This window comes from Rhinolophus hipposideros (genome assembly GCF_964194185.1).
Source record: "Rhinolophus hipposideros genome assembly, chromosome: 10".
NCBI classification, from domain to species: domain Eukaryota; kingdom Metazoa; phylum Chordata; class Mammalia; order Chiroptera; family Rhinolophidae; genus Rhinolophus; species Rhinolophus hipposideros.
The window spans coordinates 59,481,533-59,508,469 of record NC_138056.1 but is presented as its reverse complement, the minus strand read 5'-3'; positions in this window follow the sequence as shown (position 1 = coordinate 59,508,469).

Below are 26,937 nucleotides of genomic sequence, written 5' to 3'. Positions count from 1 at the left end.
GACTGTTTCATGCCTAAGTCTACATTCTTTCCTCAAGTAGACGTAACTAGGATGATACACCTTGGTTTTCTTTGGGACAGTCCCAATTTATGTATGTTGTTCCAGCATAATTTTTCAGCATAGCATTCACTTTCACTTTCAAAAATATCCCAATTTAGGTGATAATTATGTGGCCTCTCTATATATGCCTACATATTAAGTATAAATAGACTATAGAAGTCAAAGGTGGGTGGTGATATTTTGCTGACCTCCAGGAGTCAGAGATTTTGGACTCAGGCAAAGCTACATTCAAATCCCTGCTCTTCCACTTAGTATTATAACACCATGTGCTAGGCAAGTTATGCTGGAATCTTGGGCCAGTTACTTCACCTCCCTAATAGTCAGTTTCATCAACTGCAAAATAGAAATAAGGGTGCCATCCTCAAAGGGCTATGGTGGGGATTAATAATGCTGAAAGAATATTTTTTATGGCACAAAATAAGGAATAGATGAATAAAATGTTTTTTCCCCAAGGCATAAAGAGGGGCAGTTTCCCAAATGTCTATACCCTTAAATAATAAGGGTATTCCCATGCCCTTCAAAACGACGTGGATAGTGATTCCCATGTGACACACTTGATGCTTCATGGAAAAGCAGTTTCACTTCAAATCACTAATTTGTCCAACATAGTTTCTGTCCCAAGAACTAGCATTTGACCTGAAGATGACCCATGCACAAGGCCTTCTCCTTTTATTATATTTAGTAGAAAATAACATAGTTCAAACTGTCCAGCGTTTATGTCTTTGTAGCTTTCTTTTGTGATTTTGTGGGGGGATTAAAAAAATCAGGCCCTCAGTGATCTCCTTCCAGCAACATGTCACTTCATGTTACCTGAGAGATGTCTGCCTCTGGAATGTCTATAGGTGGTGCAGCGCACTTGTCAGTAAATAAAAGCCAGGAAAAAAGGGGAGGGGAGGGATGTGCTAGGGACTGTTTTTTCTCTTGATACATTCCACCTAAATGACAGCCATTTTAGGTATTACTGAATCTGGCATATGAAAATTGTTACCTTGAGCCTCAGCCTTCACACCTCTCCCACGAGCCTTTTTGCTAATCTGATTTTGAACTCCATTCTATCCTAAATGCTTAGTCTTGAGGGAATAATTGAAATATCTGTAATCTCAACCCCATGCTGATTAAAGCTTGAGGAATGGAGTTGGGACACAAATCAAGGAATGAGATCCATAAATATAATCTTCCCATATAATATCCCCACTCCCCTACTATCACTTTCTCTCCCTTTATTCATTAGCATACTGTCAGATGCAAATATTCTAAAGTGTCAACTCCATATGGTTTATACTATAAGGAAATGTACAATTTTAACTAACAAAATACCCAGAGTTATGGTCGGTATCAGGATTGTGACTGGTTCTCTGAGAATTTTATCCTTGGCTAAGTAGCAAGATAGCTTCAGCAGTGTAGGTTTCACACAAAGATAATGCCAATGTTCATTGTAGCTAAGTAAGGAGCAGCAAAGATAACCTAGAGATTTACCCCTCAAGTTCAGTTACACCAGCAAACAGAGAGAGGTAACTATGTACCAGGCAATGAACTAACTGTAGGTTTGCAAAGGTGAAATATAATTCCTTCCCTTAAGGAGCTTATAATTTAGTTAAAGAAATGAACATGTTTACAGATGTTCATAATGCATAAAAACGTCTGTGCTATAAGTGTGCATAAGATACATTGAGAAGGTGGAGGAAGTGAGATAACCTAGAAGGGGGTCCAAGTAAGGCTTCTGGAAGAGAGGATGGCTTAGCTCTCTTATTAAGCTTACGGTATAGCTTAATGGTGCAGAGAGGTGTATGTAAGTGACCATTGCATCAATAAAATGAAAAAAAGGGCATGATGGTAGTTTATGAGAGGTGTGTGTGCAGAGGAAGGATCATCAGTCTGCCTGGAATTCTAAAAGACTTTTTGGAAGATGAAGTCCTTGATTCAGGCTTGTGGGACAAGTAGGATTTTGATAGGCAGAAAAAGATTCTGGAGGGAACACATTAAGATACTGAAGAACTACACAGATTTAAGGAAAGTGAATAATCAGTCCAGTGAAGGTAGAGTTTAAGTGATGTCAAGTATAAATTGGGAACTCACCCTTCTGGGTAGGGACGATATTATGAAGGACTTTGAACTTTAGATTAATGAGATTGGACACTATTCTCTAAGTGGAGATCGTGAGAAATAATAACACATTTCCTACCTAAAATGAACACGAGTTATGGTACAGATATGGTATTTTAGCCCATTCTACAATGCTGTGTGCCTACAGTCATCCGTTCTGCAATGAAAGTAAAAGACAGATGAACACATAAATCCAGTAAATCAAATGTGATGGAATACAGATATATGGAATAGGGCAGTAGCAGAAGGAATCACAATGTTAGAATCAATAGGCCTTTGAGACTGATTAGATTTGGAAAATTAAGAAAAAAAAAGTCAAATGACTGTAATTTTTAAGTTGGATTGTATGAAAGATGATGATGTCCTAAACACTTCTGACCTGGGTTAAGCCCCAGAAGAGAATTTATTATAAGCAGAGTAGCAGCTAATAGTTATTGAGCATTTACAGACCCGCACACTATTCTAAAAGAATCACAGTTTACTCATTTTCTCCTGAATGGTACTGATGAGGAAGATACCAATTCCATCCCCCTTTTATAGATGAGAAAAATGATACTAGAGTTTTTTTAACCAGGGTTACATAGCTAGTAAGTGGTAGAGGTAGGATGTGAATTCAAATCACCAGTCAACATGTCCTTGCCATCGGAATACACCCCAGCCCCCACAACCACAGGAATATAACCAGTTCTCAGGAAGTGCTGAAAATAGATTTGGGAAAACTGGTGGCAATACAGTGGTATTCATCTTTCATCTCTCATCTGTACTTCAATAACCACTTGGAGGAATATGGTGATGCTGGAGAAACATGGCTACCCATAGTTCCCAAGTTTACATGCTTGAGTTCTAGCCACAGTGGGTCTCTCACTCAATTTTATCCTTATTTTTGTTCTCACCTTCTAGACTCCAAATTCCTCATAAAGGAATTTTGACTGAATTATGATTATATGCCCAACTCTGGTCCAGACACTGGAGGCCAGGGTACCTACAAATCATCTAATATCCTTGCACTTGAAATTTTAAAAGCCTGGATTTCTATCTGTATTTCACAACTACCATTAACAAGGTATTCTTTTCGGGTCTTGATCTCCTCAAAAATAAATTATCTATAATTATTCTTGCCCAGACTACACAGGGTGATTGTGAGGGCCAAATAGAATAAAACCTCTTCCTCCTCTTCCTTGTATAGCTAAGACTAATAAAGGTCTTATCATTAGTAAGCTCCATTTTAGCAGTACATATTGACATTATCTCTCTCATTGAACCTATGAGATAGGGGCTAATTTATACCCATTTCACAAATGGAGAAACTGAAAAACAGAGAAGATAAGAAAAACTTGCCCATGCTCACACAACTATATACAAGTGACAGATCAGGGAACATAGCTTTTGAGTTCATGTTCTTAACAATGCCTAACATGGATATGAAAACACATAAAAATCCGCAAAGCACTATCCAAAGATGGTTATTACTGTCAAGTACTGCATTGTAAAGCCAGAAAACAGTATTATGGTCAGAGGATCAAACAAATGAAATATGACTGAATGTTTGGATCTTTGTTTATAAAATTTTGGTGCTCTGGTTTTGTCCTATTTCAGTAGTTGTAGGAAAAACACATATTCAATTCTGGCTCAGATTTTTTCTTGTGAGTGGTTTGGAAAAGAGTTTGTTTGGCTTTTGTGACAGATACTTTGATGCCTCCATCAGAAATTAATATACTTTGGGTTGATGTGGTTTCATGCCTCACAAAATTTGTATAATTTACTGCAGCTTTGGGACCTTAGTTTCACTCAGTTCTAATTCCAGAATAAGGTCCCATGGCAAAAGACAAGGAAAGCATGAGAAAAACAGTGAGAGTGATTGAGTCCAGGAACAAAGAGCCAAAGGCCTTAGCAAAGAGCCAGGAAGGAGAAGAGAAGCTTGTCCACTTTCTGACGGAGCATGTTCTCATGGAAAAAAACTAATCAAGACTCTTATTTATAGGAGAGTATCCAAACTAAGAGAAAAGGGAGGGAGTGTTGTCAGAATACGGTGGGGCCTGAAGACTTAAGTATAGGACCTGTGGTATGGCTGAGTACCCCGGAAACTGGGGCTGGAGATCTTAGAAGAGGGCAAGAGTCTTTACCAGAAGACCCGCCATTAATGTGACTCAGTGATTGTGGGTACAACAAATATGCCTTTTTCTTCCTTTTCTGCTTTCACCTAATTCAGTTTATCAATATATGTGAACCAAACTTAAACTACAGCTTACCTTTGTGCAGCAGTTGGCATGGCCAAACTTTGATTTAAGTGTTCACCTTGGTCAAATAAGCTAGGTTCCGAGGGGATATACAGGTGTGCACAGTATTCACTCAGCCAAAACTGTGGGCAATGAATATTCTATTTGAAGAGGTTGTGGCTAGGTAGACACACTCAACTATCCAGTGACATTCACTAGTGCTGACTAATTGTGGATTTATGTCAGGAGTGTAAAATAGCCCAAAGCAAGTAACTTTTTTCCCCACAAAACTTGAGCTCTCTTTTGAAAGATCAGACTATGTACATAAACAATGAAGCAGATATAAAAGAGAAATTGGGGTCTAATAAAACACTTTGTGATGCAGTGAAGACAGCTTATACCATAAAGAACTTGGAGAAAAAAATGAAGCCAAATGACCAGAGTGTTAGAAAGACATCCTATGAGAGCTGGGCCCTGACCTGGGCCTGGAAGGATTGTTGGATTTGGATAAGAATGAATAAATGCCATTCCATGTAGGAAGGAGTGGGAAAGAGGAGGTTTCCTTGATTCGTAGTCTCATTTATGTAACAAATAACTTGAACTTCTCTTATGTGACATATCATGTGATGCGAGGTGCACATATCAATGGGTGCTACATAATATTGTGACATATGGAATGATGGAGAGTCTACATAAATAAGAGAGATGTATTAGAGAACAATAGAAGCAAAATTGAGATGAGGCCATAATGTGAGAGGCTTAAAAGCCAGGTGATGGACCTTTAGGAAACAGAAAACTATCAAAGGTGCTCAAATTAAGACATATCATGATGAAATTGGCATTTAAAGAGGATGAATTGAGCTGAGATGTACAGCCAGGAGGCAGAGAAGCCAGCCAGAAGAAAATAGCCACAGACTATACGTGAATTATTGAGGACCTGGTACAGATCGTTGGCAGAGCACAGCAAGGAAAAGACTGACATGAATGATGTTCAAAAGGAAGCGATATAAAGTACAGCATAGGGCATATAGTCAGTAATATTGTTATAACTATGTATGGTGCCAGGTGGGTGCTAGACTTATCGGAGGATTCATTTTATAAATTATGTAAATATCTAATCACTATGCTGGACACCTGAAACTAATATAATATTGAATGTCAACTGTAATTCAAAAAAATAAAAGCAAAAATTTTAAAAGAGAAGACCAGAGAAGATAAATCTGTGATACTTCTGAGGTCTTCATGCCATAACCAGAGGTTAGAAATGGAGGAATTGGGAAGAAGAATGTGTTGGGTTATTTTCCTAAATGTGATGATGATGACAGAAAGTAGTAAACACTTAAAACTCTGATTGTAACTCTGTTAATGACATAATCGGAACATTTCTTGTTCCTTTCTGTTGTTTTTTTTTCTAATTAACTCATTACTGGCACATGATTTCCAGTGGATACAGAGAAAAGAAACAGGTCTAACATTAGACTTCTTCACATCTTTAAAGAATGACAAGATTGCCCTTAGAAGTCATCGTTAAGAAGATGGCTGTTCCAAAATTGAAAAGTATGCCTGCATGGCATGGGACAGTTGGCTGTTTCCTCTAGAATACACAATTATTTTATTGGCACAATGATTTACTAACTGGGGCTCCTTTCAACAGTGGCTTGAATAGTGAGTTAACATCCCTAGGTGAGCAGGTGAAGGTGACGGAGAACAATGCCTAATTACCTAGAATGAATGCCAGCTTCTTTTCATCTCATCCCAACGGAAACATTTGTCATTTATCCACAGAGTAAGATGTGCTCTTGGAGTATAGCGCAAAAGACATATATCCAGATTAGGGCAGAAAAGTTCATTTGAACCAACTTAACTTTTGAAAAAAAAAGTACGTTACTCACTGCCAAATTACTAACTTTCTCTCCCAAGAAATGTTTCTAACCCTTAAACCTCTTTCTTTGGCCAAAGTAGAAGACTGCAATTCCATGTTTCTTCTAATCTCTCTTGTTTTCCACCAGAAAGTTGAGTGTTTTCACAGAGAGCCTAACCCAGAAAATCCACCCCAGAGGCAGTGTCTGTGGACAACAAAGGTTTTATGTCAGGATTCCTCCCTGAAGTTCACTGTCAGTAGAATTTTACCTTTTGAGCAGAATAATTTTAACCCAAATACAACCGGGAAACCATGACAGCTACGCTGTGGCTGGCACTCAATAAATCTGGTTGAAAGATGGAAAATTCAATCCTGCTGATGTCAAGTTTCTAGATGACTTCTCTCAAATGGAATTTTGGGTCCATAAAATCAAAGAAGCTTGAAGAATGACTATATTTTTTACTTTATAGTAAATCCTCACTCAGATTCAACCTCATTCATTAATTTAGCACTCTCTTGATTTGCTTAGTTTTCTACTCAGAAATTATGAAAATGCTTTACTTTGAAAAGTTAGAAGTTCCTGCTTATCAAATGTGATGATCAAATATATGATTAGATTGATTTTTTTAATTTTTAATTTTTTGTAATGCTTTTTGTTCAGCTTCATTGAGGTATACTTGAAAAATGAAAATTGTATCTATTTAAGCTGAACAATTTATGTTTTGATATATATAACATTGTGAAATGATTATCACAATTAAGCTAATTAACATGCTCATCACCTCACACAGTTATGTTTTTTGTGTATATTGTAAGAACACTTAAGATTAACTCTCTTAGCAATTACCAAGTATACAATGCACTATTATTTTTTAAAATTTATGTTTTAGTTATACTTGACATACAATATTATATTAGTTTCAGGTGTACAACATAGTGATTAGGCATTTATATCACTTACAAAGTGATCAGCACCAATAAGTCTAGTACCCATCTGGCACCATATATACTTATTACAATATTATTGAGCATATTCCCTGTGCTGTACTTTACATCCCTGGGACTATGTTTATCATTGACAATTTGTACGTCTTAATCCCTTTCACTATCCCCTCTCAACAACCCCCTCCCACCTGGTAACCATAAGTTTGTTCTCTGTATCTATGACTTTGTTTCCGTTTTGTTCGTTCCTTTATTTTGTTTCTCTTTATTTCTCTGATTTATTTCACTAGCATAATACCCTCTAGACCCATCCATGTTGTTGCGAATGACAAGAGTTCATTCATTTTCATGGCTGAGTAATATTACATTGTGCATATTATATCACATCTTCTTTCTCCATTATCTATTGATGGACAATTAGGTCGCTTCCGCATCTTGGCTATTGTAAACAATGCTGCCATGAACATAGGGGTGCATACTTCTTTTCAAATTAGTGCTTTGGATTTCTTCAGATAAATACCCAGATGTGGAATTGCTGTACAATGTTTACATATATATATATATATATATATATATATATATATATATGATATTGTGATTATGTGACCATAGGCAATTTAGTCGACCTTATCTGTAAAATAAAGATTACTCCTACCACAGAGTTGCTCCCCAGATTACATGATATGATGTTTGTGCAAAACCAAGTAGTATGCTTGATATATAATAGGGACTCATGTTTATATATATATTTTTACATATGAGTAGATAGTTGTGCTTGTATGGTCAACTTCAAACAGGACTTGGAGCTGCCACTGTAAATTACCAGTTAAAAGCAGGGAGGCAGTGTGGCTATGCTATAAAGAAAATTTGTCTTCATTTATGAGTAGCTAGGTTCTAAATAACCTCCCCTCTCTTCCTACCTAAGGTACTTCAAGACTGAACATTTCTAGCCTCAGTGTTCTTATCTGTTAAATGGGGATAATTTGTGTATACCTGGTAGGACTGTTGTAGTAACATTCTGCAGGCAGAGTTACTTTGTAAAATTAAATGTTTTTAAAACCCAGATGATTAATTTTGCTATAAAAAAGACTATGGAGAGTACTGTGGTATCATTTAGGGGAGAAACAAGAGTGGTTTGAATTTAATTCTCAATAGCTACACATTGCAGAGACCCAACAATATGCCAGTAACTTGCTAAGCACTTACAGACACATTCAGTTACTCACTAAATCTTCACAACAATCAGGATTTAGAATTGCTTGCAGTTTCTGTGAGCAAATTGAGGTTCAAAGAAGTTAAGCATCTTATCTAAGACCACTTGGCAATGAGTCAGACCCAGGTTGTCTGGCCCCAAGACACAGACCTAGACACAATGAGTCAGACCCACGTTGTCTGGCTCCAAGGCCGATGCTCTTTGCACCATGCAGAATTGCCGCATCAATGTGAAATAACAGATGCTGCTCAAATTAAAGTTGCATGGAATTGTGGTTAGCACATTGGCATGGTCTGTGTGAAGTGGGTGGGAGACATGCTGAAACTAGGCAGAAGTATGTGTGCTGTCTCGGGGAACCAGGACAAACAAAGAACTAGCTTATGAAAAAAATCTGTTGCTCCAAAATGTTCAAACATTTTGTTTAAATAGAATCCGCATCTCCCTGTAATGAAGAGCAGTCAGAGATGTAGTGAAAAATGATTAGTGAGGCCATCAGGAATGCTATTATAATTTATAATGTGCCTGGTCTCAGGAAGACCCCCTGAGTATAGTGTGACCTTTAAATGGGCCTCATTTAAAGTGTTACCCTTCAGTCCATTACTATCCCTGTGGTACTATTTTTTAAATTGCTTATAAAAACATCACACAACTTGTTAAAAAATCATATAGGAGATTTTTAGCCCACTTGGCTAATATGGTCATAGAGCACCTCTGAAAAAAAAGATGTTTGATTGGGGAATGGTGTCCTTTCTTTTTAAATTGTGATTAGAGCAACTTTGTTAATTTAGCTAAAGTTGAATTTCAAAGGAGCAGAGAAACTAGTTGTTTCTGTCTATACTACCTGGTTATAAAGTCCTTCCTGAAAATACCTTAACAATGGAAACTTTAAAAAGAATATAAGATGATATGGACCCTTTAGTAAAATCTGTGTTGGATTTCCCAAGCAAATATTTAGAGGAAGCTATTTCTTTTGCTAAATTGTATTTCATGGCCTTTTGTGTTTTTACTGGTCATAAACAATAATGCATTCTTGTTGTAACTATTTGAAATGATACCAAAATTATGTAGAACAAATGTCATCAAATAAACATTGTTAGCACTTTGAACATTTTTCTGCACACAAAGATCTCTGTCTCTTTCTCATGCACACACTCACACAGCCATGCACAATACACACATGATCCTATATAAATGGAATCAAACATATGTAACATTTTCTTCTTTGCAAGTTTCCATGTGTTGCGCCCCATGCAACGAGGTTTGTGGAAAGCGAGAAGGGTGGTGCAGGGTTAAGAAAAGACAGCAGTCATGAATAGAGTTTAAGTGTGTGTGGGGGGGGGGAACTTAGGGACCTGCAGCCTCAAGGTCTGGACTGGGGTGCCTAATCGGGCCTGTGCATTAGCTTTTATTTGTTAGGTGGGGAAGTAAAGGAGATAAAGCTTGTCAATCTCAAGCTCTGTGAATTCCACACATCATAATAGGAAACTGATTCAAGCCAATCATCCTTGCCTGTAGGCAGCTGAACCTTAAGTCTCAGGATGTATGTACTTCCCCAAGGGACAATACCTTTATGCAGATGAATAGATGGAGAGCACATCATTGAATCACTTCCCTTGCAGGTTGTGGGAAGGAATGCAGCCAGCGAGGCAGAGACTCTTCTTAGCAGAGGAAGGTGGAGGCCTGTGCCCACCTCTATGAACCCCGTGGGTTCTCCTGTTGGTCCCCACTCGACTGCGCCTGGCTTGAGTTGCCCCACCCCACACCCTTGGGGAATCTTACTCGTCATTGGCTGCCCAGCCATCTTTCTGGGGCCAAACAGGGAGACATAAGGTGCAAACACAAAGGTGAAGCAAAGTCCCTGAAAGGATCCGTCTCACAGACTCTCCTTGCTTTGGGGGCAGGTACAAGGAGACAGATGGGTGGGCTGCTGCGTGGCCAGATCCATGGGTATCTTTCCCAGTTTTTATTATTCTGTTTTTGGCTGGTGAGCATTTTCATTATAAGGATGGAAGAGGCTTATTAACAGTACCATAAATGCCCTGGAGCAGTTTCTATCAACTCATCAGTCCCTTTCTCTCATGAGATTTTAAGGTCCTTGTCTGTAAAATAAGGTGTTTGAAGTAGGTAACTTACTGATGGGCCATGCTTTTCCCACATCCTACCTTGAATTGTTCTTTTTAGTTTTGTGTAACCCTGTCTCCCCTCACCTCCCAGAATGAATTAAATGCTATAAAAGAGGTATCATGAGAACAACACAAGGAAGAGAGAAAGGAGGGGGGAAGATTACTTCATTTGGGGATCAAAGGTGGTTTTTGGCGGGGAAATTTAAAAATTAACCTGAAAGAACCAGTAGTATTGAACATACGGTCTGATGTGGAAGAAAGCATTTGAAAAGCAGGGAACAGCACAGATATGGGCACTGAGTCAGGACAGAGCATGCAATCAGGTGAGACTGACATAAAGTCTATTTAAAGAAAAATGACAATAAGGAGGTTAGGATCACATTATGGAAGAAATTTGTAAATTGTGGGAATTTTAAGGGTGGGAAGGAGAGGGGTAGGTAATGAGAGTTTTCGAAGGTCTTAAGTGGGAGGAAGATAAAATAATAAGGACAAAAAGAATCTCTCTCACCTTCATCCTCTTGCCTTTTTTTGAGTTGCTCAGAAGAGGAGAGGTTTTAGGTGTAAGAAGAGCAGTTTGGGAGATTGGAGGACCTCAATCTTGTTAGCAGCCTGGGGTGGGCAGGCAGCCTGAGGTCAGCAAAGTGCAGTCAGTCTTTAAGAGCGTGGCTTCTCAGACCAGACTGTCTGGGTGTGCGTCTTTGTGCCAGGATTCAGTAAATGTGTTGGTCCAGGAAGTTACATAAACTCTGCTTCAGTTTCTTCATCTGAAAAGTGAAGATAATACTATTAATTATTTTCATTGGGAGTATTATGAGGAGTCAATGTGTTAATGTTTGCATATAGCAAGCACGACAGGTGTTTGGCGTCAGTAGTATAAAGAGGTGATGAATGAAAGAGACATTTCAGAGATAGTCAGTGGGACAGTTAGGAGGAAAGCTGTGATGCCATACGATAAGGAAAGTAAAGATGGCTCCAACATTTCTAGTTCAGGTTACTGAGAAGATGCCAGAAATCTGGAGAATGAAAGGGGAGTAGGTTTGCACCAGGAGACCATGAATGATGGCTGATTCAAGCCAGGTGGATTTTATTTTGAGATATAGAAAGGGTATTCACATAAAACATGCATCTGGAGATTTGAAACAGAATGTGGGACCAGGAACTCGAGGAGAGGTGAAGATTTTAGAATCACGAGCTTCATATATCATAGGAGTGATTTTTGGCTTGGGATATGATAGGGTAAAAATTCTAGGCTCAAAGAGATAGAGTGCATGCATCTACCTAGTAAATATACATTGGAAGTATCTGATATATATAAATATATATATATATATAATATACATGTATATTATATATATATATTATATACATGTATATAATATATATATGGCAGAATATAAGTTTCACTTCGGTGCTGGATAACAAAGATCCATTTGCCAAATGACTTAAAATGGTCTGTTATTACCTCCAAGAAAGCATTGATTATACAGTACTATGTTTCTGATGCTAGACTAGTCTGTAGTATAATTTCCAAATGATGACTTTACAACTGGGCTGCATAAGATAATGACAAATGCTGTACTTAATGAGCCTCAGAGTAATTCAGACACAGACACATCAGAGAATTCTATTGCATTTAATCATCAGAGAAATAATAAACAAAAATGCACTGTGATGATTAAATGAACTTGATAAATCAATTACAAGTTAATTTCCAGAACAGATTTCAAAGGCTACAGGAGTGTGCTATAGCATGGTGGTAGGTTAAGTTCGGAAAGAATGAGAAGGAAAGAATGGAAAAAGTACTTAGCTAGGATTTGGAAAAGCTAATTGTCTGTGCTCTCCAGCTAATTTCATGACTTTCGTCAAATCATTTTGCTGCCCTGAACCTCAATTTCCTTATTTACCAAATTACACTACAAATACCTTTTGTGATACTGTGATGGACATAAGAGAGATGTTGCCAGTAGAAATTACCTCGTAGTTTGCTATCAATTCTGCTAACATATGCAGGGACCACGTGAGGTGGGTCATTGGTGTCTGTGGCAAGGAGAGTGGGCTTACATGCCAAGAAACCTCATCACAGTTTCACCATCCCTTTGGTGTGTTTAACTCACGACATGTCAAACTCTGGACCTCAGCTTTGCAGACTCAGCACAGTGGGGAACAGATCCATTTCTCGGTAGCAGGCTCATATAGACAAGCAAATAAAACAGGAAAGAAAATAGAATTCCATTGTTGTAATTTATTATGAGAATTGAATACTTGAAGTCAAACTTCCGTCATATCCTCTTCCTTCTGGCAGACTTTCTTGAGGAAACAGATATTAACAATTAACAGTGTCTTTTTAATGTCAATATTAACAATGTCATTTTAATACATGGAATTAAAAATATGAAGAATTATGTAAAATCAGGCGTGTACCTGTATGACTTTATGCACTAACCTGCTCCAGACATCTCCTACCAGAGCTCTTGTCTTGGCGAAGGCTCCTTATTCCTTAGGTGGTACTTAGATGGTCATGGCTCAAAGCTCACCTCTGTGATTGTCCTTTTCTAATCTTTAGTGACTGATCAAACATTATTCTAAAAGTCCATCTTTAATGTGTTACTATAATCAAGCAAGTTATTGTTAAGTCCATTGGCTGGTGAGCCAGTACCACTAAATCTTTCCCTTCTGTGATGTGATCAAGCTGGCGTTAATTCTATACATTTCTTCTCAAAGGAACAACTTATTTCCAAGTTCTTGAAAAGCAACTCATTGTGCTTCCCCACACTGCCCTCTCCCCTATTTAAGTATATGGTAGCAAAAAGTTTTCCTTTTATACCCAGGTAGGCTGACTGTGAGATCCTAGGAAGCAGGATGAGATAGGCCAGCAGTGCTTTCCAGTAGAATTTTCTGCAATGGTGGTAATATTGTATAACTTGTGCAGTTCCGTACAGTAACCACTAGTAATATACAGCTATTGAGCACTTCATATGTAGTTAGTATGACTGAGGAACTGAATTTAAATTGTATTTTTAATTTAAATGTAAATAGCTACATGTTGCTAGTGGCTACCTTATTGGACCACAAAGGTAGAGTTGTAGTTTCCAATGTCACTGAATCAGAAAACTTTGTGAGTGGAACCGAGGCATCTGCTTTTTTTTTTTTTTTTTTTTTAAAAAAAAAGGAGCACAGGAATTCTGATGCATAAACACCTTTGAAAACTTCTCAAGAAAAAGTAGTAGAGACTTAGAAGAGAGAAGCCTAATCCTACCCTTGATCTTTTTCCTACTTAATTTTGGACAAATAACTTACGTGATCTGATTTTCAGCTTCTTTTTGTGTAGAAGGGAAAATTACCTCGAGGTTATTGTATGTATTATTGAAATTACTAATACTCGTGATAAACTGTTAGGTCCAAATTCTTGGTGAGTCCCAAAGTTTCTAGCGCAGTAGAAGATGCTGAATAACTGACTGAATGATTAAAGCTATGGCGGGAGAAAATCCCTAACAAGACACTTCTTAGTTGTTCATGTGTATCGTCATTATCTAAATAATGATTAATAATAATAATAATAATAATAATTGCTAACATTTATTAACCAGTTACTATATGCCAGCCAATATGCTAAATATCTAACTTGTATTTCTCTGTGTAGTAGATATTTTACAAGTTTGGTGTCTAAGATTCAGGGAGGTTAAATTTTTACCCAAGACCACTTAGCAAATAAATCATTGGAAAGGGGGTCAAATCCATACCCATTTGAATCCAATAACCATGTACTTAATCAATAAACTTCAATGTTTTAATGGCATTAGCTCTTCTTCCATTGGGATATCTAAATGAGAACAGTAGAAGAAGCAGCACTTAGGGGCTTCCATTGCTCATACCCTGACTGATTTGAAGTCACCATCAAAGTGAAGAGAATGGATGAATTCAAGAGTAGAGAGGCTTGACGTGAACCACATATGATTTAAGAGCACACTTGGGAGTGGGGCACCAGACTTAAGGAGCCTCCAAGCACCAGCTCACTATTCAGCTCAAGGTAACTCTCCTAACCATTTTTAGTTTTAATTAAGATACCTGAAATCTAATGTTATGAGGGATTTTGTTGAAAGCGTTAAGTCAGGTACCAAACTTTCCCAACGTTCAAACGCTCAATTGTGACTTTAGATATTTTGCACAACTTTGTTTTGTTCCTTCTCAAAATGTCCAATTTCCTCTACCAGAATTCCTCTCCTATCAAATACCATTTTACAATACATTAAATACATACATACATTATAAATCTTGAGCAGGTTTCTCTATGCTTCTGTAGCAGTTACAAGAGACTGACTCATCTAATTCTAAATGCTTGCCAATCTCTACAGTGGAGCTATAAAAACTAACTACTCAATTTCCCACTCCTTTAGTGAGAAGTAACCATATCTCACTGACCCATGAGATAATAAATAGAAGTCTGGTTTTGATGCTCCCTTGCCCCTTTTATCTTTCATGTCACTTTTACTGTTGGTGGCTGGAAGTGCAGTAGCCATCTTGAGGAAAAAAACATGGGGACAGGAGATTTGTTGGTTTGAACTTTCTAACCTGTGGAACTAAGGCCAGCAAACCACCCTGTCTTGGACATGCTTGTTTCGAAGCTAAAATAAGACTGTATTTTTTTTCCACTAAACTCAGGTTTCTAATATGTATAGTTAAAGGATCCCTAACTGGATAAACTGGCTTTATAAAATGGATTGGGGTATTCTTTTTCAATGACTACAATTATTGACTGTTAGAATTATGTATATTTTAAAGTTAGATTTTAGCTATAAAACCACTGGTCCTACTGTCTTTTTAAATGTTGTCTTTCTAGTCTCTTCTTGGTAGTTGGTTGAATCAAGTTACTTTTCTTCTTATTATTATTATTTTTGTAAGATATTTTGGTTAGGAAATTACCTGTCTTCTAGATTTGAAAGATTTTAATTTTCTCCAAAGAGTTGCACATACACTCTTAGATATGTTTTCCTCATTTTCGTATCTCTGGGTATATATTTTTTTCTTATTCCTAATTTCAACTGTTTTTGCTATCTCACTGTTTTGCTTAGTTAAGGTTTATCTAGTCATATTTCTTTTCAAATGACAACATTGGAATTTATTTTTTTAATACATAGAGGGGGCCAAAAAATGTATACACATTTTAAGAAAGGGAAAAACTATATTAAAATTGTAATATACAATATGTATCAATAACAAAAGATGAATACAAGTCATGTGTATACAATTTTTTGGCACCCCCGGTATTTACTTTTTATTTCATTAATTTTAAAAGTTAGTAATTCTTTTACTTTACTTACATTTTCATGATGGTTAATTGTTTCATCTTCTAAATTGGTGATATAAATATTAAGTTCCTTAATTTTAGTCCTTTATTCTTTAATAATGAAGACATTTAAGGTATGTAGTTTCTTCTGTTAATTGCTGTCGCTGTTTCCCATTGTTTGGATGTGAAGTGGTCACATTTTGCCTTTTTATAGGAATTAGGCAACTTTAAGTTTTATTTTTATTATGAACTAAAGGTTATCTCACTGTGTTTACTAATTCCAAAAGCTTACGTCATTTCATTATTTATTTCTAATACATTGGCTTTTTATCAAAGAATAGTTATTAGATCTCTACTTTTGAAAAAAAAAATGTGAAGATTTACACTGTAACCAAGTATATGACTACTTATGTTAGTTATGTGAATGTGTAGAAATATGTATGTTCTATCGGAAAGATGAAATAAAGCATCTACTATGTGCCAGTTACTTATCTAAGTACATAGATAAAACAATGACCAAAAATATACTAAAGTTTATATTTTAATTTTAAAGGAAAGCACAATAATCACAGCAAATAAATGCTATATATATCATCTTGAGGGTAGTAAGCCGGTGATACTAAAAATACCGGGGATGACAAAAACATGTATACACATGACTTGTATTCATCTTTTGTTATCGGTATATATTGAGTAGTACAATTTTAATACAGTTTTTCCCTTTCTTAAAATGTGTATACACGTTTTTGGTACCCTCTGTATTTAATAACTAGTACAGATATAGAAAACTCTAAGTCTAAAAAAATTCAGTTATTCTATAAATCAAATGCTTACCAAATAACACAACTTTTGGCATTAATCATTCTTTTGTTTGTTTGCTTGTTTGTTTCAGGTGTACAAAGCAACATAATAGTTAGACATTTACACCCCTCACAAAGTGATAACCCCCATGAAATCATTCTTTTAATTTCAAAATCATTTGTTCATTTTAGAAATTGGTAGTGGTCTCTTTTGACTGATTTAGCTGTTATTAGCTAAATGATGCCTTTTTTTGGTGCCACATTTTGACATAGATTTTGACAGAGAGAATCACATAAATACTTTTCATGAATAATCTTCATTAAATTGGTAGCTATTAGGTGATTTGTACTCTCAACAAGTAAAAAAATGTTTCTTAACAAAGACTGTATTATTGATGGTGCTGAATCTTCTCTCAGTTTCTTCTGAACAACAATTACATTCAAAATGATTTTTTAAACTACCTTTAAATATATTAAAATCTCAGGTAGTATTAACCTCTCTAGTTTAGACTATTATATTAATAGTCAATATTCACTAGGTTATATTAAGTGATGAAGATTATTTATTAGAATGCTTAATTATTTGCCTCAATTTTATTAAATTATTTTTAGTACTAACTCATAGAGCTTTACAAACATCATTGGGCCAACTTTTAGTACTCAATAAATTAAAAGAAATACAAAGTTTTACTATGCTTTTCATGTTTGTCATCTTACAAGCACATCTTATAATTTATTAAGCAATCTAAGCCTCTAGGAATTATTATTTAGTTTTGTTTCAAATAAAATGTTATGTTTCTTCATTTCTAGAGTTTCACTTTTCTTTCATGGATTCTTTGTTTTGATTTACATATGCAATCACTTTAACTGTTGAATTAATCTATCAGCTTTGTTATTAATATTTTTCTTGGGAAGATAAAGAAAATACTAGCATCTCCGTTAAAATGTCATTTAGAAAAGCTAAATTTAGTTTAAGATTTATTTTTTTCAAAATTTTAATGACTTCTATTTCATAATTTCCATCAAAGTGAATATCCAAGACCTGATAAAATTTCCATACCACTTCTGCAGCTAGAACATAAGTTGCTGCCAATTTGGCTTCACATATATGTTCTTCTAATTTCTAGATATTCAGACGTATTATTTAATCCTCTTTAATATTTATGTGGTGACTAAAAGTAAATTTAAAGTTTATTGAAAAAAAGATGATTCAAATAATTTACCTAAATATTGCATCATCTAGAGATACTTTTATTTTGAAGCTCTACCAATTAAAACATATGGAAATTTTCACAATTTGGGCTCGCCAATCTATCTCTTTAGTATTATAATGTACCATCTGTACAAAGATTGGATACAGGTCTCAAATATCTCAATAATTCCACTTTTTTGAGTCTCATAAATAATAAAACTGGATGTATTATTTCAGATAATGTCTTTTCTAATCCACAGGCTCGAAATAAACTATAAAAAATAACTTCAAAGTCATGAATTTTACATTTTAAGTAAATTTTTAAAACAAGTTGAACAGTTGAAACGTTGATGATGACTGAATTTTTAAAAACATTTTTGAAGTATAACACACACATGCAAAAAATTGTAGAGATTATGGGCTCTGTAAATTATCACAGACGAATGACTGTTACTGACATTTTTGTGAAAGCCTTCCCTTTCTATCCCATATGAAACAGAAACTCTAGTCTCGATGTCCCCCAGCAGTCTTGCTTCCTTTCTTCTCTATAACACTTACCACAATCTCACATAGAATGTTTCCTTATTTGTCTGGACTCTTAAAATAGCCACCAAAGTCTACCTGCCTCCACCTTTGTACTATCTTAGTTAAGTTCTCAAAATTCGTTTTACCATTTCAGTACTGAAATGACCACATTGCTATTTTTTCTTTCTAACTGAGATTCTTTCATATCTCTTGGTAGCTAATATAATAGTAATTATGGTAAGCAGCAAGATTAGCTAGTATTAAAGTTATCATATCATTTGTTTATGCTGATTTTCTTAGGCTGCCACAGAGACACCTGGGGAATTGGATGACCATCCTGGTGGCATCTGCAAAACATTCCTCACTGCCTTCCATTTGGCCTATGTCACGATTAGTTGCAAGGTTGCTCCAGGATTGTTTATGGAACATTTTGTGATTTATGTGAAGCACCAGTCCATCATTATCCTTGAATTATGTTGTGACTAATACTTCTGAGTTTTGATGAATCTTCTGAATCTAGAGGCAGAAAATACATGACATTAATAATGAACTACAGCTTATAAATTTTTCTGATACTGTTCAAAAGTCAGAGAAGCTTGGAAATGGAATGCCTTTTGGTGATATGCAAGAGTTGGTACAAAATAATCTGTATTGAGGGGAAGAAAACTAATTATTTCAACCAAAATTATGAGTGACTTATTATTGCTACTAGTAACATAAAGTCTGGTTACAAATGACACTCAAAGGTTTTATCATTAAAAATTGAAAGTGCTAAGCATTTACTACTTCTATCAGAAAGATACTCGTGTTCTGTTTAAAATTTATGGTTCAGGTAAAGAAGACTGTATTTACTAAAGAGGAAAATGTCTTTAAAAGAACATGAGTTAATTTCACATAATGCACCAATGAAAGAAAAAGAAAACTTGGGAAAGATTCTTAATTGCAGAGTGACTATAAACCCTACTGGAGAGTGTCCTCATGGCACCCTCTTTCAGATGAACTTTTTGTCTGTCTGAAAGGTTCTATAACATATTGCCTTACATATTTTTAATGTCTTAACAAAGGATCTCACAGCACTACCTTAATTATTTTGATCTTTGACTGTAACCCATTTCTTAAATTCAGAATTGTTTGTCATCTGAAGAAGGTGGAAATGAGATACAGTTATATTTTTGAACCCAGCAAGCCCTTGCTCTGTTATTCTTCTTTTTTTTTTTTTTTCCCCTTTAGCTCATCTCTCTCCTCCCACATTTATCATGACAGTGAGAGAAAGCTAGGTGGCGCTTTCAGTAATCTTCCTGGAAATCAGCTCAGCTACATCATCCAGTTCATTAGATAGGGATTTGACTTTCCACATTGCTGCAGGTGACAGTGTTGCCAAAATCTCTACTGCTTAGTAACAGTAGTCTCCTTTCTTCCAACTACCAATAAAATGTTACTCACTTTCCTTCAATCCACTGATGGCCTTCTCAATACTTTACTGGCTTCACTAACACTCTCTTTGAGACCCTCTGACATTTACTCACTGGATAGTCCCAAAGTCAGTGTTTTAGGTTTTTGTTATAGTAGAATTCAACTTCTGATACCAAAATCTCTTCTAGCTACTCTTTTGCTACATAACAACCCCAAACCTAGTGAAGCTAGCACCATTTTATTATACTTAGGGGTTATATAGCCCAGGAATTCAGAAACATTACTGCAGGAATAGGTTGCTTCTACTCTATGATGTCTGTGGCTAAAGATGGCTCGGTAACTGAGAGCTGGAGTCGTCTGAATGTCAGCTGGGACCTCATACCTACATATGAACACCTAAAAATCACCACCGCATATGGCTGATTAAGCTTTCTCATGCACACTAACTGAGTTCTAAGAGTGATATTTCCAAGAAAATAAGCAGGAGGCTTTATCACTTTTATGGCCTACCTTCAGAGGTCACACAGCATCACTTAGCTGTCACAAGCCCAACCAGTTTCAAGAGGAGAGAACATAAATTTCACCAATCTATGGGAGGGATGTTACATCATAGGAAGAGCATGCATGCATGATGGGTGACTTTGGAAAATAGAGTCAGCAACAATAGTATTTTCAAAGTAAATGTACCATAATTTTGACAGTTAAATCAGGAATCCAGCAGAAAGAGATGGCATACATAAATTACATATTTTGAGAAGAGTTACCAGGAGACTGCAAATGAGCAGACAGAGTGTAGTAAAATTTTGAGAATAGTGTACTATCCAAGGCCGAACACTGTTAAGACCCTGAAGTTTGAAACGGTATAACTGGTTTTGAAGCATTCTATGTGCATTATTTCATGTCTTGCTGCTTTTTTCAGCAGTGTATTTGTAAGATTAGTCTATCTTCTTGCAGGTAGCTCAAATTCATTCATTTTTATTACTGTCTAGAATTCTCTTTTATGAATACACCACAATGTATCCTGTTAATGGACTTTTTTCTAGTTTTAGCCATTACAAACAATGCTGCTCTAAACATTCTTCAACAGGTATCCTGATACACATAGGCATGGATTTTCTTGTATGTCTACCATGAGTAGAATGAATGGCTGCAGCATAAACTATGTGCATCTTCAGCTTTACTAGATAATACCAAACCATTTTCCAGTGTCATACAATCAATTTATAATACCGCCAACAGTGAATAAGAGTGTCTTTTGGTTGATATCCTTGAGAACAATTAGTATTGTCAGACTTTTCTATTTTTGTCTGTTTACTACTCTGGTATAGTGGTAAAGTTGATTTTATTTTTCCTGATTACTAATTAGATTGTGCATTTTTAACTGTTTATTGACTTTCTATTTGTTAAAGTGATAGTTCAAGTCTTCTGCTTAAAGTTGTGTTGAGTTTCCTATCTTATTGTTTTCTTTAGATGTCTTCATAACTTCTGGCATAAGCCTTTTGCCGGGAATAGGTATGTGTTTCATCTTTTTCTTTTTTCACTTTCCTTAAGATGTCAATCTTTAATCATATGATGATTTTGTTCTTTTTATTTATTTATTCATGTATTTATGTATTTATTTATTTATTTTTATTTAAGTATCATTTTTGTAAATTTTTTTATTAGTTTCTGGTGCACAAGACAAAGTAATACTTAGACGTTTATCATTTATATCCCTCACACTGCGGGCCCCCCTCCCCCATCCACTATCCCTCTGACATCGCACAGAGACATTACATTTCCACTGTCTCTATTCCTAATGCTGCACTCCGCTTCTTGTAAGTACATACACACACACACACACACACACACACACACACATATATATATACACACACACACACATATATATATATATATATATATATATATACACACATATACTTACAAACGTGTAGTTGACATTCATTACTGTTCAGCTTCAGCTTCAGGTGTACAATGCAGTGATCAGGCATCTATATCATCCCTGAGGTGGTCTCCCTAATGAGACAAGTGTCCATTGGATACCCTACAAAATTTTTACAACATTATTGATTACATTCCCCAAATTAATTTTCAGAACCCTGTGGCCATCTTGTGGTTACTGACTGTTTTCTAATCCCCTCATTTTCCCCTTTATCCCCCTCCCATCTAGCAACATTCAGTTTTTCCTCTATGTCTCCAAAACTGTTTCTGATTAGTTCATTCACTTATTCTTTTCTTTAGATTCCACGTATAAGTGAGATCATATGGTATTTGTCTTTCTCTGTCTGACTTATTTCACTTAACATAATGTTCTCTAGATCCATCCAAGTTGTTGCAAATGGTAAGATTCCTTTCTTCTTTATTGCTGTGTAATATTCTATTGTATAAATATACCACATTTTCTTAATCCAGTCATTTACCAATGAGCATTTCGGTTGTTTCCATGTCTTGGCTATTGTGTATAGTGCTGCAATAAACATAGGAATGCATAAAGTCTTTTGAATTAGGGTTTTGGATTTCTTTGGATATATACCTACGAGTGGAATTGCTGGATCATAAGGTAGTTTCATTTTCAGATTTTTGAGATACCTCCATACTGTTTTCCATAGTGGCTGCACCAATCTGCAATCTCACCAACAGTGCACAAGGGTTCCCTTTTCTCCACATCTGCGCCAACATTGTTGTTTGTTGATTTGTTGATGATAGCCATTTTGACTGGGGTGAGGTGGTATCTCATAATGGTTTTTATTTGCATTTCTCTAATGATTAGTGAGCTTGACCATTTTTTCATATGTCTGTTTGCCATCTCTATGTCCTTTTTAGAAAAATGTCTCTTCATGTCCTCTGCCCAGTTTTTAATTGGGTTGTTTGTGTTTTTTTTTTTTTGGAGTTGAATTGAGTGAGTTTTGTTATAAATTTGTGATATTAACCCCTTATCAGATATATCGTTGGCAAATATCTTCACCCATTCAGTAGGATCCGTTTTTGTTTTATTGATGGTTTCCTTTGCTGTGAAAAAACTTTTTAGTTTGATGTAATCCCACATGTTTATTTTTTCTCTTACTTCCCTTGCACGAAGGGATATATCAGTAAAAATCTTACTCCTGGTAATGTCTGTGAAGTTTCTTCCTATATTTTCTTCTACGAATTTTATGGTTTCCGATCTTACATTTAAGTTTTTAAGCCATTTTGAATTTATTTTTGAATATGGTGTCAGGAGGTGGTCCAGCTTCATTTTTTTGCATGTGTCTGTCCAGGTTTCCCAGCACCATTTATTGAATAGATTGTCCTTACTCCACCGTACATTCTTGCTTCCATTGTCGTAAATTAAATGGCCATATAGGCCCGGATTTATTTCTAGACTCTCTATTCTGTTCCATTGATCTGTGTCTGTTTTATGCCAGTACCATGCTGTTTTGATTACTGTAGCCTTGTAGTATAATTTGAAATCAAGTATCGTTATACCTCCCACTTTGTTCTTATTTTTCAAGATTGCTGAGGCTATCCGGGGTCTTTTATGGTCCCATATAAATTTTATAATTATATGTTCTATTTCTGTGAAAAACATCGTTGGTAGTTTGATAGGAATTGCGCTGAATATGTGTATTGCCTTAGGCAGTATGGTCATTTTAACTATATTAATTCTTCCTATCCATGAACATGGTATGTGTTTCCATCTACTTGTATCTTCCTTCATTTCTTTCTTCAGTGTCACAATTTTCTGAGTACAGATCTTTTACTTCTTTGGTTAAATTTATTCCCAGGTATTTTACAGTCTTTGGAGCAATTGTAAATTGGATTGTTTGTTTTTTTTTTTAATTTCTCCTTTTGATATTTTATTATTGGTATATACAAATGCAACTGATTTCAGAATATAATTTTATATCCTACTACTTTACTAAATTCATCTATCAGCTCTAATAGTTTCTTGGTGGAGTCTTTAGAGTTCTGTATATATAGTATCATGTCATCTGCATATAATGACAATTTTACTTCCTCCTTACCAATTTGGATGCCTTTTATTTATTTCTCTTGTCTGATTGCTGTGGCTAGAACCTCCAGCACTATGTTGAATAGAAGTGGAGAAAGTGGGCAACCTCGCCTTGTTCCTGATCTTATGGGGAATGGTTTTAGCTTTTCTCCATCAAGTATGATGTTAGCTATGGGTTTATCATATATGGCCTTTATTATGTTGAGGTATGATCCCTCAATTTCCACTTTCTTAATGGTTTTTATCATAAATGACTGCTGGATTTTATCAAATGCTTTTTCTGCATCGATTGATGTGATCATATGATTTTTATTTTTCATTTTGTTAATGTAGTGTATCACGTTAATTGATTTGTAGATGTTGAACCGCCCTTGCATACCAGGGATTAATCCCACTTGATCATGGTGTATGATCTTTTTAATATATTGCTGAATTCTGTTCACTAATATTGTGTTAAGGATTTTTGCATCTATGTTCATTAGAGATTATCAGCCTGTAGTTTTCTTTTTTTGTGGTGTCTTTGTCTGATTTTGGGATTAGGGTGATAGTGGCTTTGTAAAAAGTATTCTGGAGCCTTCCCTCCTTCTGGATTTTTTGGAAGAGCTTCAGGAGAAAGGTGATAATTCTTTTTTAAACGTTTTGTAAAATTCACCTGTAAAACCATCTGGTCCAGGGCTTTTGTTTGTTGGGAGATTGTCGATTACTGATTTAATTTCCCTGTGGTAATCAGTCCATTCAGGTTTTCTGTTTCTTCCTGAGTTAGCCTTGGATGGTTGTATGCTTCTGGAAAATTGTCTATTTCTTCCAGAATGTCAAATTTGTTGGCATATAGTTGCTCATAGTAATTTCTTCAATTTTTTTGTATTTCTGCTGTGTCTGTTGTCACTTCTCCTCTTTCATTTCTGATTTTATTAATTTAGGTCCTCTCTCTCTGTTTTTTAATGAGTCTGGCTAAAGGTTTGTCAATTTTGTTCATCTTCTCTAAGAACCAACTCTTGGATTCATTGATCATTTGTATTGTTTTTCTGGTTTCTATTTCATTTATTTCCCCTCTGATCTTTATTATCTCCTTCCTTGTACTCCCTTTGGGCTTATTTTGCTGTTCTTTTTCCAGATCCCATAAGTGTGAAGATAAACTGTTGATTAGTGATTTTTCTTGTTTCTTTATGTAGGCCTGCAATACTATGAATTTCCCTCTTAGGACTGCTTTCACAGCATCCCATAGATTTTGGGTCATCCTGTTTTCATTTTCGTTTGTCTCGAGATATCTTTTGATTTCTTCCTTAATCTCCTGGTTGACCCATTCATTTTTTAGTAACATGTGATTCAGCCTCCATGAATTGGTGTGTCTTCCAGTTTTTTTACCTGTTGTTCATTTCTAATTTCATAGCACTGTGGTCAGAGAAGACAATTGGTATCATTTCAATTTTCTTAAATTTATCAAGACTTGTTTTGTGGCCTAACATATGGTCTATCTTGGAAAATGTTCCATGTGCTCTTGTGAAGAACGTGTATTCTGCAGCTTTGGGGTGAACTGCTCTGAAAATATTGATTAAATCCAAGTGGTCCAATGTGTCATTTAAGGCCATTGTTTCCATATTGATTTTCTGTCTGGAAGACCTGTCCCTTGTTGTCAGAGGTGTGTTGAAGTCCCTTACTATTATAGTCTTACTGTTGATCTCTGTCTTTATGTCAGTCAATATCTGTTTTATATATTTAGGTGCTCCTGTGTTGGGTGCATTGATGTTTACTAAGGTTATGTCCTATTGTCGGATTGATGCCTTTATTATTATATCGTGTCCATCTTTGTCTTTTAATATGTTCTTCATTTTAAAGTCTATTTTGTCAGATATAAGTATTGCAACACCAGCTTTTTTCTCATTTCCATTTGCATGAAATTTCTTACTCCAACCCTTCACTTTCAGCCTGTGTGTGTCTTTTGATCTGAGGTGAGTCTCTTGTATACAGCATATACAAGGGTCTTGTTTTCTTATCCACTCAGTCACCCTATGTCTCTTGATTGGAGCATTTAATCCGTTTACATTTAAAGTGAAGTGATTATTGATGTGTACATAGTTATTGCCATTTTTAAATTTGTAGTTAGATTGTTTTCATCTTTCTTTTATTTACAGAAGTCCTTTTAGTATTTCTTGAAATGCTGGCTTGGTGGTAATAAATTCCTTTATCTTATTCTTTTCTGGGAAGCTCTTTATCTCTCCATCAACTTTAAATGATAGCCTTGCTGGATAAAGCAATCTAGGTTGTAGGCCTTTGTTTTCCATCACTTTGAGTATCTCCTGCCACTCCCTTCTGGCCTTCAATGTTTCTGTAGAAAAGTCATTTGATAGTCTTATGGGAGTTCCCATGTATGTAACCCTCTGTCTTTCTCTTGCTGCTTTTAGGATTCTCTCTTTGTCTTTAAGCTTTGCCATTTTAACTATGATGTGTCTTGGTGTGGACCTGTTTGGGTTTTTCCTGGTTGGAAATCTCTGCACTTCCTGGGTTTGTATGTTGGTTTCCTTCATCAGGTTAGGGAAGTTTTCAGACATTATTACTTCAAATATGTTCTCAATCCCTTGCTTCCTCTCTTCACCTTCTGGTATTCCTGTGATACGCATGTTGTTGTGCTTGATGTTATCCCAGAAGTCTCTTAAACCATTTTCATTGTTTTTTATTCTTTTTCCTTTCTGTTGTTCTGTTTGGGTGATCTCTGTTAACTTGTCTTCTAAGTTGCTGATTTGATCCTCTGCTTCATCTAACCTGCTGTTAATTCCTTCAAGTGAGTTCTTTATTTCAGTAATTGTGTTCTTTAGTTCTAACTGGTTATTCGTTATGATTTCTACATGCTCCTTTATGTTGTCTCTAAGCTCCTTAAACATTCTTATCATCAGTGTTCTGAACTCTGTCTCTGATAGGTTGGTTACCTCTGTTTCATTTGGTTCCACTTCCGGTGGTTTCTTCTGTTCTTTTATTTGGGACATGTTTCTCTGTTTCCCCATTCTGGCTGACTCTCTGTGTTTGCTTTGATGTATTAGGTAGATCCCCTAGAGTTCTTAGTTCTTGCTTGGTTATCTTATGTAGTATGTGTCCTTTATATTTGACTTACACTACTTCATTCTTCTCCTCTGCGTGTGCTCCAAAGGTGACTCTTGTGTTGTGTATATTGTCCTGTTAAAGAAGTTCTTTAATTGCTTTTCCCTTATGAGTAGGT